Genomic DNA, 18,374 nt, shown 5'->3' on the forward strand with positions numbered 1-18,374 from the left:
CCAGAGTTATTACCTCCTAAAGGGACATTGGTCAGAATTGTAAAAATTGGCCTGGCCATTAACATGCAAACCACCCTTGGGGTAAAGGGGATAAAGGGTTAAAAACTGTTGGAGAACTTGTCAACAATGAACAAAAATAGGGATAGTATTATACCCTTGAGAAATCCAAGGGCAACAGCTGTGGTAAAAGTAAAAAATTCTACTATTAAAAGCATAAAATAAAAAAATATGATAGGATCCTAATTTTGCTTATCAGTTTTGGAAACAGATAATTCAATAAAAAGATCCTTGCATAGACTTTGGACTGCTGCTGACACTTATTGGTCTAGTCACAAATTGTAAAAGTCCGACAAGTTATTGATTAAAGGGACAGTACACCAAAGGTTCATCTTATCTATATTTGCTGTGTAGTTGAATGTAGCATATTGTTCCCTGTAATGAGCTGTTTCAGGCTTTAGCATATTCTGGCTACATGATGGCCTTTGGACAAGTTTTGTGCACAAGTGATCTTTCCAGTGCATACACCAAACATGCTATAAAGAATGGATGTGAACAAAACCCTAGTCACTTGCTTATGGCCATAGAAGACAACGGTCAGAGGGTGTATTTTTGGAGTTATTGATAGATGGAGACTGTCAGTCATTAAATGTCTCACACTGGTAACACTGGTTTTCATGTAAGATAAGCTTTGGAGGCAAATTCTCAGAGACATCTTTGTCTGACCCATAGATCCTAATAGCTCATTTACATATTAATAAAAATGGATTTCTCTGGATTAAGGCATCACACAGATATCAAGGTATCATTTTATTCAATTTCCTGTGACCTACATGCCCATGTAAACAGGTTAAGATGGTTAATCCTACTTACAGATTCCCCTTAAATTTAGGAGGATAACCTTATCATTGATAAGAAATACAAAGCTCAATGTTTGCAGATTCTTCCTTTACCTACACAGATTATATTGACAAAACCTTGAGGACTCCTTTTGATGCTGATGATTAAAACCCTTGATAGAATTACAATCAGAAGACTAAGTAATGTTTGTCTTAGGGTACTGTTACACTACGCGACGCACCAGCGATCCCAACAACGATACGACCTGGTAAGGATCGCTGGTACGTCACTAATTGGTCGCTAGTAAGCTGTCAAACAGACAGATCTACTCAACGACGCAGCAACGATCCGGCGATTCGTATAACGACCTCGGCGGTCGTTGGGACCTTGTCACACAGCAGCTATTCTGACGACTCCCGCCTGTGTCCATGAGTTCTGAGTCACCTATGAGGTCGCTCGTCGTTGTTATGGCGTCAAACACAGCGATGCATGCTGGCCAGCGGGACACCAGCAATCAAAAAATGGCCCAGGACATTCGAGAACGATCAATGAGATTGCAGCGGGGGCCCGGATGCCGCTATGTGTCACATGTAGTGAGATCGCTGGCAAGGTTGCTGTTGCATCACAAAAATCTGTGACATTTCAGCGATCTCGCTAACGATCTCGCTATGTGAGACGAGGCCTTTAGGCTGCTTTCACACTGCGTTCAGGTACCCTTTCGGTAGCTGTGTTGGGGCTTACAGCCGGACCCCCACAAAATGGGATTTGGGTGTAGGCACCGACAGGGCCTTAGACTATAATGGTGGTGACAGAGCAAGCATGAGCTCTATCATGCATCATTTCCAGGAGTGTACTCCTATTGGAGACAGACACCCAGATACAGTCTACTACATCTGAGTGCTTGTCTCCAGTAAGTGTACACACCAGAATACAATGTGGGTCGCCCTCAGCCAGGGCCGTGGGGTACTCGTTACCGGGCCGGTATCAGTGGGACGTGTCACAGCAGCGGTGACCCGGACCGTGGCCCTGGGCGCCCAAATCAATAGGGGAAATTGGAAATGGTGGAATGTAGTTAGATGAATAGTTCGTGATGCCACCTGTGGTATTCGGCAAGGGAGGTGTTAAGCCGACGCTGCAGACAGATCCTCTGGGACAGATGGTGTGGTGCAGCAATGATGGTATAGCCCTCCACAGGCAGGGCTGTTGTCCAAGGGCAGTGTAGATGTGGAGACATTTAGATGGTGTAGTGTCCAGCGCAGGCGATGTAGCAGTGTCAGGCGGACGGACACAGGAAGGAATGGAGGACACCAGGGCATGTAGTTCCAAAGCTTTACTCACAGTCTGTAGTGCCCGCTTCTGTGCCGTGTCCTCCGGGTCAGGGACTCAGTCACCCTCCAGGCAAGATGGAATGCTCCCTTCCACGCTCCGCAAACTTATGTGCCTTTTCTGAACGTCTCCTCTATAGCGCCTTTAAGTGTGAAGATCTCCTAGTACTGAGTTACACTGGAGTTCCTCCTAACAGATGTTCCCAAGAACTCTACTTGCACAGACAGCTGTAGCCTGCTTCGGGGACTCTCTACTCCCAAGTCCCGGCTCTCTATCCATACTGCTGTTGTGCCCTCAAGTCTTAGATGGGAGTAGTGCATTTACAGCCCACTACTCCACCAGTGTCTGCTGCAGAACCATTAGTGTCCATACAACCTTGGGGACCGGGCCCCGGCCTTGTGCTTAGAACTTCTAGGCAGGGTTCTTCCTCTAACCCACGTTCTCTATGTGCCCTTTCTCCTACGTTCCATACTTGTCTTTCTCTCTTATGGAAGCTCAGGCTTAAGTTCAACGTCTTTCGTCTTCATTCCTTTCCCGTGCCAGTTGGCTCAGGTCACTGAGGCAGCTGCAGCACTCCTTCCTCCATCCCTTCTTCCAGGGATCCCCACTCCTCTCCGAGTGGCTACTTCTCCCTCTGACCTCTCTGTCAGACTGACCTCCTCAGACTAGCCTCTAATCCTAAACCATCCCGCTCTCTTATGTGTTCTCAACTTCACCCACCTCCCAGCACGTTTAGTGTTCCAAGCAGGGAACCACCAAAGGTGCTCTGCCTCTCACTAGGCAAAGAGCTGCAATGTGGTTATGCTGAACTACTCTATAGAGTGGGGTGCGAGTGTTGGAGCATAGTCAGGAACCCCCAACTTACCTGGATGTTGGGGCACCACACCTTAGAAGGTGCAGTACCTCTGTGGTGACAGCCTCAGGGGCGCAACAAATGCACGACAGAGCACACGTTCACTCTGTCTGCACCATTAAAGTCTATGGCCCTGTTTGGGTGTGGGAAGAAGGGCCCCCGCCGAGTGTCCGGGCCGGAACCAAGGGGACCGTCACCTAGGTTCCGGGGGAAACTGTTCCCGGGGGACAGAGTTCAGGGACGGACCGTTGAGATGGACAGATGGGCTGGGGGAGGAGCCAGTATAAAAGGGGCGGGGAACGCTTGTCACCGTGAGTCAGCAGACTAGGACAGAAGCAGCAGGAGACCGTGGGAGTGACTGAGAACCAGAGCGACTTATCAGAGCCAGGGGAGACGTTCCTCGAGGACATCAGAGGGACGGTGCCCAGACGACCGTCAGAGGGCCGCTGCCCCGCTTCTGCCCGTGGCTGCTTCGCCTCTGCCCGTGGCTGCAGCCTGCCCGCGGTCGCTCGCGGCCGTTGCCACCTCGCTCCTGCCCGCAGCTGCGGCCTGTCTCCTGCCACCGCCCTGCTCTTACCCGTGGCAAGTCCAGTGCCGCCGGCGGCCACCACTGTCCCGCTCTGGTCCGCAGCAAGGGCAGGGCCGTTGCTCGCCGCGGATTCCCCGTCGCAGGTGGTAGCTGTGCAGGTGGCCTGCCCCTCGCCACCCCACATCGCTGCCGCTTGCCCCTGTCCGGGGGCTGCAGCGCTCCAGTGTCATCTGAGCGCCGGAGCGCTCGAAGACTTTGTCAATGCTTCAGCAACTGGGCCCAGCGACTGCTACGCCGAAAGACCACCATCCCAAACAGCGAGGGACATCTGGACGGCTAAGCTGACTATATAATTAAGGACCCGTAGTCGGCCATACCGCGGCCCTATAGTGACTGGCTCTTGCCGGACGTAGTCGTGTTCTACCGCGCTTGTGTTTGCTTGTATAGAGCCCCTGCGAGGGCAATTCTTGTTACCCCTTTGGTTGGTTAGGCTACAACTGAGGACAGTTACCTCTAGGCCTATAAATGTTAATACTAAAAGCACTAAACCGTCTCACGCCTCGTCACTGCGTCCTGCGTACCTGCGAGTACCACAGGGGCATAAGCCCAAGCCCGTTTTTGCGGGAAGTTCTCATGTAATCCCAGATGGAACCACTGAACGGGTGCCTGAATGTAGTGTGAACACACCCTTATAAGTAAGTTGTCAAATTCTAGAAGACATTTCAAAAGCAATTATTGTGCTATGGCTGTGTGATGGTGAAATGTTTTGGTTCCATTGTCTCATACTATCTTCATATTATATCACATAACATTAGATGTATAACCATTTATTATAAAAGAAATTTTAACTGCAAGATTCAGACCTACGTTGATATTGTCAGGTTGCAGATGTGGCTAGATGCTTGAGCACCTCCATGTGCTTGTCCACGTCACAGTGCAGAAGATGTCTGTCATTACCTGTACTGTTATCGTTTGGAAAATGGACAAGAATAGTGCGTTCATGCTGCTATTTTTTCCACAGAAACCTATGATCAGTGTGGAAAATTGCTCTTCTGCACCATCACATTGCCTTTCAATGCTCGCACAGACTGCAGGTTCACTGAAAACATTTTCTTCTGAACTTAGCTCAAAGATATAGAATTGTTTTATAGTTTCTATATGTATGTATTGAAAATTGTATTCATTCTGCTTTTAACTACCAATGTAAAAATTAAACAAGGTATGTTAAAGAAGCGCTCCTGTATTTTTCTTATTTCCAAAACCTGTGTAAATGTTAGTGTAGTGTTATGTTTGCATGTTAAAAAACTCATTGATTGCGGTCTTCTCCAGCATTCACCAACGCTCCACTCGTCTTTTGAATCAAATCACATTGCACTTTATTCTATGTGTGAGCTGGAAATACCTTTTTCAATGTGTAACAGTAAAGCCGGCGTCCCTGCGTAGTTCCTTGTCCTCCTCCATGTAGGGATGCCGACATACTCACTTCTCTGGCTGTGCAGCGTGGTCCTTGTTGTGTCTCCCTGCTTCCTGGTCTGTGCACATCGTACAGGCTTCCTAGCGATGCACCTAGTGCTTTTGCACAAGTATGAAAATGTCCCCTGCCAAGAGCTGGGAGGCGCCCAAGCAACCCATGTAATTCCTTAAATTTAGTGTGTGCAACTGTTTGCCAAACCTGTAGCTGATCCAGCGGTACCTGAACCAATTCCACAAACCCATGTTGTCTGAACGTGAACCTTTCCCAGTATTCTTTGATGGCCCGACTGGTATACCATTATCTGAATCCTGCCTGTCAATGACTCCGAGTCCTTGTGCGTGACTGCTATACTGACCCCTGGGGTCAACATTTGTTGGCTCGGGACTGCCCAGGAGTGGTACCTGGCGACTACCTGTAGCGCGAACCTACCACCACCATCAAGAGCTCTAGTGAAGACAAGGTAGCCACTTAGCCACGCCCCTCTTGGGTAAGCTCGGCACGTAGCATACTGGGTCCACGATCCACCTGTGTGACAGCATGACAAAATGTAAGCCTAGGGAGCCTTGTTTTGACTTTCTGTAGGCTTGCATTGTGCGACCCAAAGAGTATAAATTGCCCTCACGTAACACAAATTCGGAACAATACTGGAAATTGGAGAAGACTGATCGGTGAGTATATTTACTGTGGTGCAGTGACCGCTGTGGCAGCTAGGGGGTGCTGTATGGGTCATGCACACAGGCATATCCATTGTGGTAATGGATATAGGATGAACACCAGGATGGTAAATGACCATTATGTATCCCAGGGTGGGTGGCCCTTGGATTGAACATGTGCTAATCAGCAGAGGTACTGCTGAGGTTTTGTTACAATGTATCAGGGAGAGCTTCCAGGTGGCTGGTGAAACGGGTGGAACCAGTCACCTACAAACCCACCTAGGGGCCAGTGGCTAAACGCCCATAGTAAGCATGTATATGTGTGTATGGCTGGGTTAGGACCTGCGATTAGGTCATAGCCATGTGATCCGGTGGGTGTGACTACAGAACATATAAGATGACCAGGGTAGGTCACATGGGAGTGAGTGCCTGGATCTGATTGGTCCATGTGGAAAGGTACCGGAAGGTCGACGGGCTACCTTCCTGAAGCGCACGTGTGGACACCGCTGACCGTGTGTGGCCTGTGTGTAATAGCCTGTGAGTACTGGACAGTCCCCAGGAGGGAAGGGACGTCAGGACTGAGAAGCAGCTAAGAGGTAACCCGGTCAGGGGGAAATAACAGACTGTATAGCCTGGTTGCTGGACAAAGCGCAGCCTGTGTGAACACAGGGCTAAGAGAGCGGAGCTCCATTGTGAATATTCGTTTGGTCTGCTGTATGACTATGGTCGTTTCTTCATGCTGCTGTGGTTTATGCTGCACAATAAACCATATGGAGTAATTTAATGTAAAAGGCCTGTGCCGGATCTGGTTTATCTGCAGCCAAGTGAGTGTCCCTCAACACGAACAATAGGCGCTACCTTACATTCTGACGCTATCATTATAAGCACACATTAAAGAGAAACCATCATTTTATTTGTTATTTCAGAAAGCAATAGTACACATGAAAATAAGAAACTTTGTCATATACGAGAAATTTGCTTTTTTTTCCTGCCAGAATTGATCATTCATTCTCAATTCACAGATAAAATCTGTATTCAGTGAGGAAAAAATGTTCCATTACTGAGAAAGGAGATGACAGTTGGTGCTAATAACATTCTATGGAGTGGGAGGGGAAATAGGAGGGACTAGCTACAGCAAAGCTCCTCCTCCCCTCCCATATACATAGAATCTTATCAGTAGCAGCTGCCAACTCCTATCGGACTAATTTAAAGTCTGTCACTGAATTAGATTTTAGTCCCGAATTTAGAATTTTGAGCATGAATGATCAGTCTCTGGTTGAGAAATAAGCAGGTTTCTCTGATAAGCTATGATACAAAGGTGCTTATTTCCCCATTTATTATTGATTTATGAAATAAAGTGTAACTGGTGTTATTTTTAAGTATTTTCTGCAGACATTTGTGTACCAAAAACGTGTCGTGGCAGGAAAAAACGCAACGAAAAATACACACAATTTTGCCACGTTATTTACATGCATATTTACAGTTTATCCATGCATTTGAATGGGTAAAAAACACTGAAAGAATTGAAATGCTGCAGATATGAAACTGCTTCAAATCTGAAAGGAAAACATAAGCAAGTTGTGCATGAGACCTCACGAATCTTATTCACTTTGCTGGTACTAGGAAGTGCTTCAGTTTTTGTGACCTGAGCAAACAAAACGTGACACAACACAGCAAATTCTTAATGTGTGCGCAAACCCAACCCCTTAGGCTTTGTTCATATTGCATTATTACTGTTTTTTACAGTACCAGCAAAAGCTACGAGATTTCAGAGATCTCATGCACACGCTTCTTTTTTTACTGACTGAATTGGAAGACTGCGGCATTTTTTAAATCTGCAGCATGTCTTTCCTTTCAACGCTTTTGCAGTGTTTTTTTTTACCATTAGAAAGTAAGGAGAAAGTGTAAAAATAGTTGTGTTTTACAGCACTTTTGGTGAATAAAACTAACTTTATTAAACATGTATTGCAGAAAAATCAAACAAATATTCTGCACCAAAAGCTCAGCCAAAAAAAAACCAACAACAAAAAACCTTCAGAAACACTGAAAAGCAGGTCTTTTGATTGCAGTGTTTCCTGCCAAGAGGGCAGGCTTTGGCTACTGAAAAAAAAAAGCTGCAAAAATGCAGTGTGTGAACATATTACTTTGGTAGAATGTGTTTTCTCTCCTGGATAACGCAGACATAACCTGCAAAGTCTGGCAAACTGGTGTTAGGCTACTTTCACACATCAGTTTTTTGCCGTCATGCGGGATCCGGCTATTTTTAGAAAAAACGGATCCGGCGTAAATTTTGGACAACTGTAGAAACGGATCCGTTTTTCTGCCGGATCCATCTAGCAGGTTATATCTGTTTCCTTGGGGATGGCCAATTGGATCTGAGCATGCTCTCACATCAAAAAACGGAACCGGTGGCTGGATCTGTCTTTTTCTGGATCCGGCACATTCCGGCGCCCATAGACTTTCATTGTGGCAAAAAGCTGGAAGCGTCGGATCTGGTGCTTCCGGCTTTTTCGCCAGAGACAAAAAACATTACAGTAGCCATTTTTTCCAGACGCCGGAATGAGCCAAATAGCCAGATCCGGCAAAAAACGGACGAACCGCAATGCCATCCGGCGCTAATACAAGTCAATGGGGAAAAACCGGATCCGGCACTGCATTTCGCCAGATCCGGTTTTACAAAAAAAAGCCGGATCTCGCCTGACGGTGCAAAATGGATGTGTGAAAGAGGCCTTAGTGCGACCCTTCATCCACTTTAGCCCTTAGATAAGTGTTGAGGAGCAGTTTGCAAATGCAGTTTGTGGCCTGACGTGTCTAATCGACCAGGGGTAGGGAGTATGGCCGCTCTGTCACACCACCGACAATGGAGAATCCTTGCACCACGTACTCTATGTGATGTGAGGGTTCACAAGTATGCAGTTACATAGGAGTGACTGCAGACTTTTGTGAAAAGCTAGAACTCCTCCAAACTATACCATAATTTGCTGTGATAATGTAGTAATCGCTGGTACGCAGGATGCAGTGGCGAGACGGGAGCTGGAGTGAGCTTAGAATGCTACTTTTATATATAGGGGCTAACAGTTATCCTCGCAGGGATCAAAACAATAATACACAAGTAACACGATAATAACTACCCGGTCGGAACCGATAACTAGGAGGCCGCGGTATGGCCGACTACGGGTCCAAGAACTACGATTGATCAACTACAACGTGTCACTTATCCTCCTTTGATGTCCGGCAGAGTGGTGGTCGGTGTCTATTCGTAGTCTGGGCCCAGCCGACGAGGAGTTGACGCAAGCTTCAGGTGTTCCTATGCCCAGGTGGAGCGAGGGCACAACAGGCCACTGAAGAGTTCCTCTGCGTTGTCGCTCCCAGTGGAGGCGGGATGGGGCCCTGGACATGTAGGCCGCAGCCACAGGCTGGACTTTGGCAGTGGCGGCCACGGGTGGCAGCGAGCAGCCAGCAACCGAGGGCTGAAGTGCCGGGAGCACGGTCTTGCTCCCTCTGCTGGGCTGCTCGATGCCGTCTCCTCCCTGACCGTGGTGAGTCCCCCTCCAATCTTTCTGGTCGTCGCTCACTCCTTCTGGCTCTGGCTCTCTGGTGCCACCTAGGCTTCCTGCTCCTTCTCTCCCACTCTGTCGATTGCCCCCTGCTGGTGTTCTCAGTTCCTTTTATACCTGCTCCGCCCCCACTCCTTCTAGAACTCTCCCTGGTCCGTCCTCTAATTATGTCCCCCCGGAAACAGCTTCCCTAAGAACCTTGATGACAGTCTCCTTGGTTCCGGACCGATTAGGCCTGTTTCACACTTCAGTTTTTTCTGTCAGTCAAAATCCGCCAAAATAGCGGAAAACGGATCCGCAGGCGGACTGACAGAAATGGGGGTGAGCGGATCGGGGGAGACAGACAGAGAGACAGACAGAGAGACAGACAGAGAGACAGACAGACAGAATTTTCTTCCAGCAGCCAGAAAAGATTCAGGGTTAAAAAGGGAAAATGCGGATCCGCAGGGCAAAAAAACGTTACAGGCTCCGTTCGATGATCTCAGCAGATGGCAAAAATTTGGCGGATCCGCAAAAAAACGGATCCAACGGATGACTATCCGTCAAGATCCGCCGGTAATGCAACTCAATGGGGAAAAAAAACGGATCCGCCAAGCAAAATGGCGGATCCGTTTTTTTTTTGGCAAAACAGCGGATTTTGACTGATGGTGAAAAACGGAAGTGTGAAACAGGCCTTACACAGTGGGAACTCTCCATCCTGCAATAATATGCTTGAAACATAAAAAAATACTGGTAGATACACCCTGTGTTTTATGTTCCTGACATTGTAGAGACGTATTTGGAAACACGGTACATTAAACAGGCAGATGAATATTGCACAATAATTCATCTCACAATAAACAGGACTGGTTATTAGAATAAGTTTTAGAATTCCTAGAATGCATTGAAGAAATGCACTCAATACGCATGTATAATATTATATATAATGAATATCATGGGTCAATGTTTCAATATTAGAACGTCTGAGGGTCAAAGCTCATTCTGCAGTGTATGTGATAAGATCTGACAGTGTGTGCTAAGGAGGCGTTACATTGCTCCTGTAGAAAAGTCTCCAGATTGAAAAGTCACTTCCTAGTGTGGAGATTGTGCCATTCTGTACTCCAGACAGACGACAGTCACCGTGCACACCACTGTGCAGTCACCAGGTAGGAAACCAACCTGTAAATTAGTAAGATGTACAATTCTGTAATCGCCGATGATGACACAATGTATTCCTAGTCCTTCCGATGTGACATTAAATGATATACGTATTGGATTGTATGATGACTTTCTACTGACCTTTACATGTTGGCATAGAACGAGCATTGTGAAACAGTTTACCTTCAGAAAGAACTCATTCATAAATTGAAGTTTAGATAGAAGGTTAGAAGTATTGTTTCCATGCGCTTTCTTTTGTTTTCGGGAGGTGGATTGGTTTTATTTGGATGCAATATTGGTAAATTATGTTCTAGGTAAAATAAATTGTGAAATGTGCCAAGGAAAAAGCTTTTACACAACCCCCCACAGCACCCTACCTAATTCTTCTTTTTTTTTTTTTTTAAATGTAGCATCTAGTTAGTATGATATTTCTATGTAAACCACAGCATTGGACAAATCACACACCCAGTTTCTGGGGAAGAATATTTCCATAATACGTCGAATACGCCACATTGGAACCTTTCCGTGTTCAGAGCCAAGCACCATTTGTTTTCTTTGTCTTTACTAGCGCAATGTTTGTACTGTATTAATGCACACATTTTCCTTTTCGTGAAACATTGGATTAAAAGATCCACAAAGATATACGGTACTTGAAAATGCTAAGAAAATGTATTCTTATTGGCAGGGCTGCCTTGGTAGCAGTACTGATACTCAGGTAAGTGAGGCACTGATTCTAGACAGGTTTCTATTCTCAACAGTCAGGTGCAGCAAGTACGTTCTGTAGAATTATAGGAATGGAGGCAGTAAGAACAAGCCCTCATTCAGACTTCTGTTTTCCTTACGTATAAGAAAAATAAACTGATTATTTTGACCAGACATTGATCAAAGGTTAATCAGAGTGTGATCCGAGTGTTATCAGTTTTTCTTGTATGTGAAAAAAAAAAAAAAAGTTTCTCCACCTTGTTATCCGAGTGCAGTCTGATTACCGTGGACGCCGGCAATGGAGGAGATGGAGAAATTACTTTCTGTCTCCTCCACATCTGTGCTGCGATTTTCTCATGCAAGAAATTCAGAGCACAGAGCACTGACACTCTGCTCACACACTGACAGAGTATGAGTCGACTGTCACTTGCATAATCTGTCCGATTCGCTCTCATGAGAGAATCCACATCCCTATGACCCCAGACATAGCCTGACTCACACCCTGTCTTTTGTATTGAATCAGTTAATGAACCTGTGCAAAGGTCATTAAAAAGGGAGGGGAGCAGCTGTGATTTTGCCTATTATGAATGGTGAATCCCGTTATCAGTTGAGTATTAATGTGTTACCTATCATTATAAGCCTGCCTCTGCTGATAAGGAAACTGCTGTAAACTCTTCTAGAAAAGACAGGAAGTATGAATCAAAAAAAGCCTTAGCTGTCAATGTGACTTGCATTGGCGAGTTTCGTCCGATATACGCAGCCACTTGCAGCATACTGCTACTTTATCATCTAAATTCAATCTGAGGAAAAATTCACAGATGAGCACTGACTCATTGAATGACATTGGTGTGAGTGCAATGTGATTTTTTTTTTTTTACTTCCATTGCACTCGACAATTTTATATGCAAGTGGGAGTGAGGCCTATGGGCTCATGCTCATCACTGTGAAAGAAAAAGGTCCGATATTGTTCCTGAAGAATCGGACAAGTGTCATGCAAGTGACATGCAATTTTCATGCGAGTACAACCCAATTTTTATTACCTATCAACTGATTTAAATCCAAATGACATGTGACTACAATCAGTATACGATTTTAACATGAGCTTTTACATACAGTATTCTGTCATTTAAACATAGCTTTCCAAGGAAATATTCTTCAATATATATTAGATAAAAAAAGGCGTGGGATCACCGTAATTTTATTAACCAGCACAGGGAAAGCGAACACGTGGCGGCTATTAATATCAGCTCACAGCTGGCTACTAAGCCTTTACTGGTTATTAAGATGGGGAACTCCCCCCAAAAATTACATAGGGTCCCGCTATAATTAATAACCAGCAAAGGCTAGGAAGACAGGTATGGGATGATATTAATAGGCTAGGAAGGGGCCATGGATATTGGCCCCCTCCCAGATTAAAAACATCAATTATGGCACTTAGCCTCACTCTTAACACTCTCCTTGGTGCATTGGCAAGTGGGGGATAATCATTATTCTGGGTGTTTTTTTTTACAATTTAACTATGGGGTTATTAAGGGGGGTGTCTTGTTGACACCTCTCCATTACTAACCCCTGGCCTTGATGTCAGCTGCCAATACAAAGCTGACATCAACCCCAATACTATCATCCCACTTGCCAATACACCAGGGCAAGTGGGAAGAGTGAACCTAAGGCTTTTCTGGGGCTGCTAAGAGATGATGTTTGTAGTCTGGGAGGGGCCCTTTCTAGCCTATTAGTATCAGCCCACAGCTGTCTGACTAGCCTTTGCTGGTTATTAATTATAGGGGGAGCCTACGTTATTTTTTTGGAGGTCCCCCATTTTAATAGCCAGTAAAGGCCAAGTATACAGCTATGAGCCGATATTAATAGCCTGGGAAGCTAAAAGGAACCCCCTTCCCAGACTATAAACATCTGCCCTCCACTTTCCCTCTGCTGGATAATAAAATGTTGGGGGATTACAAGCCTTTTTTTTCCAGAAAATTATTTAGTAATAAAATAGATGTACGGTAAGCTACAGAAGCACTGTAATAATTTTATGTGACTGACATCTATATATCAATTCTATCTGTTATATTCTGACGGGTCACGCTGCGATTTTACTGTATGTGTCAGATGAAATGTCGGGATTTAAAGGACATGGGTGTGTAAAACTCGGACAGCACTCGCATGGTCCGAGTGCCGTGCGATTTTTTTTTTTTTATTAGACCCATTGGCGAATCTTGTCTGAGATACGAGGACAATAATAGCAGCAAGCTGCAATTTTTTTTTCTCAGCCCCATCTCAGCTGAGGGTAAAAAAAAAAAAAAAAAAAAAAAAAAATGGCAGATGAGCAGGGACTCAGATTAACATTATTTAGAATGCTGTCCTATTTTTTATCATATTGCACTCATCCGTTTTTAATCGCACATGAGCCCTAAGAGGTCTGCTCAAAAGCACAGAGACATGTTCAATATGGATTTGATTGTTGGGTCAAACTCAAGGCAAGTCTATGAGATCTTGGGGGAAAAAAAAAAAAAAAGAATTGGATAGCACTGGGATATCATCCATGTGCTGTCCGGTTTTCCAGGATTGATTAATAGAAGTTTGCCTATCAGTGTCTTTATGTGAGACAAACTGATGGTGAAAACTGGCAAACTGACCAAACTCTGATTACACCCTGATCAGACTGGTTTTTGTGCATGATAAACATAACTGATGTCTGAATGAGCCTTAACTGCTTGGAGAAAGTTATAGATAAGGGTGTAACATGTTAATCATTAATGAAACAGGCCACAATTCCTGAATAGAGGTGTGTAGTAAGAGCTGTAAAAGTGACAGAAAAATCCCTGGTCTTATTTAAATCAGGAGTAGGTTTGTATTGCCACCCAGATTCAGACCAAGGAGATGTATGTTATTTTTATGATTTTTTACTTGCGTTTTAATAAACTTTTTTTCAACTTTTTTTCCCCATACATTTTTTAAATTGTATTATGTCTCTGAACCTCCACACCAGCCCCCCCATCCCCCCAAAAAAACTCAAACTTAGAGTATGTTAACACAGCATCTTTTTCCGGCAGCCACAAGGCACCCATATAACAATCATAGTGTAGAGTAATTTCAAAACTACATTTCTGTGCATATGCTCCATCTTATGTCATATCTTTTAATCACCACAGAGTGGTGGTGCAGTGGAAAGTATGGTAATATTTGTGGGCTTAATGTCAGATTGTAATGTCAGCTGACATCAAGCCCACAGGTTAGTAATGGGGAGGCATCTGTAAGACGCCCCCATTACTAACCCTATAAAGATATTGTTATAAATGATAAAGCCAGAATAAAGTTCTTTATGTGAAATAAAACTCCCCACCATATGTAACTATTTTCAAAATTTAAAAACATTAAAGCACCATACTACTCACCTGTCTGCCAATAATCCTTTTTGAGAAAAGCCCATCTCTGCTACATCTGGATTGCATGGCTGAGCAGTGGCATGATGCAATTGCTTAACCATGAATCCAGGAGATATGGAGCTGAGCCTGCGAACTCAGCTTCAGCGCCTAACGGTGACATCAGTGAGGTTAAAAGAGTTCATCAACTAACTTCACTCACTTTATTGACATCACTGCTCGACGCTGCAGCTGATTTCCCATGCTCAGCGTCTCCTGGATTCACGGGTGAGAGGTAACATCATGCCACCGCTCAGTCATGCAATTCAGCTGTAACAGTGTTGGAACACATTGTGGGATATGGATTATCAGCGAACAAGTGAACAATATGGTGTTTTTATTTTTAATTTTCATAGATAAATGGGTAAAAGAAGGTAAGGAGTTACCCATGGCCCCTTCCCATTCTGAGAATACCAGCACCCAGCTGTCTGCTTTAGCTTGGCTAGTTGTCAAAAATGGGGGGGGGAATTACACGCCTTTTTTTTTTTTTTAAACTATTTGAAAAAAAAAGTTTATTTAAATAATTAGGAAAAATGGCATGGGGACCCCTCTGTTTTTGATAACCAGCCAAGCTAAAGCTTACAGTTGTGGGCTGAAGACCACAGCTGTTGGTTTTGCCTGAGCTGGTTATCAAAAATAGATGGGACCCCACTTTTTTTTTACTACACAGTATGCCCCTGCCAATCACAGCTTTGCCGAAGTGCCCACACCAGCAAAGCTTGTTACTTCCCACAAACTTTGTTCAGGCTGCTGAACCTGAACTGTAGCACGGAATTCCTTGAGAAGACCGTGTTCGGGGTCCATGCACGGACACAAGGTATTTGGTAAAGTTTGGGGTCTGTACCAATCAGGTTCTCCCATCCCTACATTCCATTCATATTCAGTATTAGATCAGAAAAACAAGGTGGGCAACAGTGTGAGCAGCCTCTTCTTACCTCAGCACCACTGGTATTTCCAGTATTAAATCAGATCCACTGGATGGACAGCAATGTAAGCAACCTTATCTTACCTCACTACCCCTGTTATCTCCAATTTTAGAAGAAGGCATTGCAGGCACATCTCAACCCTTTTAACGTTGACACCTACCAGTCAGCAGTCTCCAAACTCCAGTCCCTTACTTCATCTTTTGGACTTACTCAATGGTCCTCCTCAGCCACCCACACAGACGGACACACATTAGACCTGGTCTTCACCCGCCTCTGCTCTCTATCTAACTTCACCTCCTCCCTTCTCCCTCTATCTGACCACCATCTACTCACTTTCTCATCCCTGTCCTCCTCACCTGTCACCCATGTCCAGCAACATGCATACCCCCGTAGAAACCTCGCACACCTAGACACCCACACTCTCTCTGACTCTATTCTACCACTGTCTTCCATATCCTCACTCCACGACACAGACACTGCTTTCTACAATGCCACTCTTGCATCAGCTATCGACTCGGTCACCCCTGTCATGCATAACAGAGTGCGACGAATCAATAGACAACCCTGGCACAATAACACCACTAAAAAGCTTCGGCAAGCATCCAGAATTGCAGAGCAGCGGCGGAAGAAAACGCATTCGCAAGACAACTTCACTGCGCTCAAACAAGCAACACTTGCATTCAAATCAGCTCTCACATATGCTAAACAGGCCTTCTTTACATCCTTTGTATCTTCCTTATCCCACATCCCCAAACAGCTGTGCAATACTTTTACCTCCCTCCTCCGCCCACCACTGCCCCCTCCGACTTCCCTAATCTCTGCCGAGGACTTTGCCGCACACTTCAAAAACAAGATAGACCAAACATGGCAAGTCTTTATTGCTCAACCACCACAACCCCTTTGCATGCCCGACCAATGCCCAAACCCCATAACCTCCTTATCTAACATCACTGAAGAGGAGCTTGCTCATCTCCTCTCCAAACCACACCTCATCACTTGTGCACTTGGCCCTACCCCATCCCACCTCCTCCCCAACATCACCGGCACTCTTATCCCATCCCTAACCCACCTCTTCAACCTATCACTAACTTCTGATACCTTCCCTTCTGCTTTCAAACATGCCACAATCACACCTATCCTTAAAAAGCCAACCCTCGATCCATGTCCAGCTATCACCCAATACGGCTGCTCCCATTCGCTTCTAAACTCCTGGAGCAGCATGTCCACGCTGTACTTTCCTCCCACCTCTCATCTAGCTTGCTCTTTGACAATCTACAATCTGGCTTCCGCCCCATCATTCCACTGAGACAGCTCTGACCAAAGTTACCAACGACCTACTTACAGCCAAAGCTAACGGACAATACTCTATACTCCTCTTTCTAGACCTGTCCTCTGTTTTCGACACAGTTGACCACTGCCTCCTACTACAGATCCTCTCCTCCTTTGGCATCAAAGACCTCGCCCTATCCTGGATCTCCTCATACCTTTCCAACCACACATTCAGCATCTCCCACTCCCACACTACCTCCTCATCCCACCCTATCTCTGTTGGAGTCCCCCAAGGCTCTGTTCTAGGACCCCTACTCTTCTCAATCTACATACTTGGCCTGGGGCAACTCAAAGTCCCATGGATTCCAGTACCACCTTTATGCCGATGATACTCAGATCTACCTCTCTGGCCCAGACGTCACCTCTCTGCTGTCCAGAATCCCAGAGTGTCTATCAGCCATATCCTCCTTCTTCTCCTCTCGCTTCCGCAAACTCAATGTGGACAAATCTGAACTAATCATCTTTCCCCCATCTCACAGATCTTCCTTACCCGACCTTTCTATAACAATTGATGACATCACGCTTTCCCCCATACCGGAGGTCCGCTGCCTCGGAGTAACCCTTGTCTCTGCACTGTCCTTCAAACCGCACATCCAAGCTCTCTCCACCTCCTGTCGCCTCCAGCTCAAAAATATTTCCAGAATCCTTCCCTTCCTCAACCTTCAATCAGACTTCAGACTTGTGCATGCCCTCATCATCTCCCGCCTCGCCTATTGCAACATCCTTTTCAGTGGCCTCCCTGCTAACACCCTTGCACCTCTCCAGTCCATACTCAACTCTGCCGCCCAACTAATTCATCTCTCTCCTCGCTACTCCTCCGCTTCTCCCCTCTGCAAATCTCTTCACTGGCTCCCATTCCTTCAGCGTTTCCAGTTCAAATTACTAATGCTGACCTACAAGGTCATCTACAACCTGTCTCCTCCATACATCTCTGAACTAATCTCCTGATACCTTCCCTCACATATTCTCCTGTCCTCCCAAGACCTCCTTCTCTCCTCCACACTTATTCACTCCTCACCCAACCGCCTCCAAGACTTCTCCCGAATAGCCCCCATCCTCTGGAATTCCCTGCCCCAACACGTCCGGCTATCAACCACACTCGGATCCTTCAGAGGGAACCTGAAAACCCACCTCTTCAGGAAATCCTACAGCCTGCAATGATCCTCACTAGAGTTGAGCGACTTTTGGTTTTTTAGGGTCGCGTTTCGTTTCGTGAAACCCGACTTTTCCAAAAGTCGGGTCGAGCAAGATCGTCCGATTATAGGGAAAAGTCGGGGTCGTCCCGAAACACGAAACCCAATGTAAGTCAATGGGGAATAAAAGTCGGCAGTGAGAGGAGGACAGGAAACACACCTACAGTGCCCATTTGAATGCCAAAAGCATCAATTCTTCTTACTTAAGCTTGTCAACCTTAATTAACTTCATAATACAAGTTACGCACTGAAAAATGGGGGTTATTTGGCTAAAGTTGTGGGGGGGGAGGGCTGGCTGCAGGTTTTCATGTGCCCTGGGCGAAAGAGCGCCCCTTTAACACATACCACAACTCATCATGCTCCGATACGGCAGAGAAATAGCGGTATAGTACAATGAAAAATACCTCACTTTTTACATCTCATGACGAGGCCCATC

General features: G+C 45.6%; 1 protein-coding gene across 3 annotated transcripts in view; it reads left to right on the forward strand.

The window, feature by feature from the left end:
• Positions 1-6,127: 6,127 nt before the first annotated feature.
• CKMT1A (creatine kinase, mitochondrial 1A) overlaps positions 6,128-18,374 on the forward strand; it is a 53,418-nt gene continuing 41,171 nt past the window's right edge. Inside the window, exon 1 of one of the 3 annotated variants that reach the window (XM_073568600.1) lies at positions 6,128-6,268. The gene's annotated coding sequence lies outside the window, so the exon portion shown is untranslated. Of the gene's footprint in view, positions 6,269-10,235; positions 10,375-11,059; positions 11,082-18,374 lie in introns of those variants that run through there. The other 2 variants (XM_073568599.1, XM_073568601.1) reach the window with 2 other exon arrangements.

This window comes from Dendrobates tinctorius, unplaced genomic scaffold (assembly GCF_039654945.1).
Source record: "Dendrobates tinctorius isolate UK_male_01 unplaced genomic scaffold, ASM3965494v1 ptg000022l, whole genome shotgun sequence".
Classification (NCBI taxonomy): Eukaryota; Metazoa; Chordata; class Amphibia; order Anura; family Dendrobatidae; genus Dendrobates; species Dendrobates tinctorius.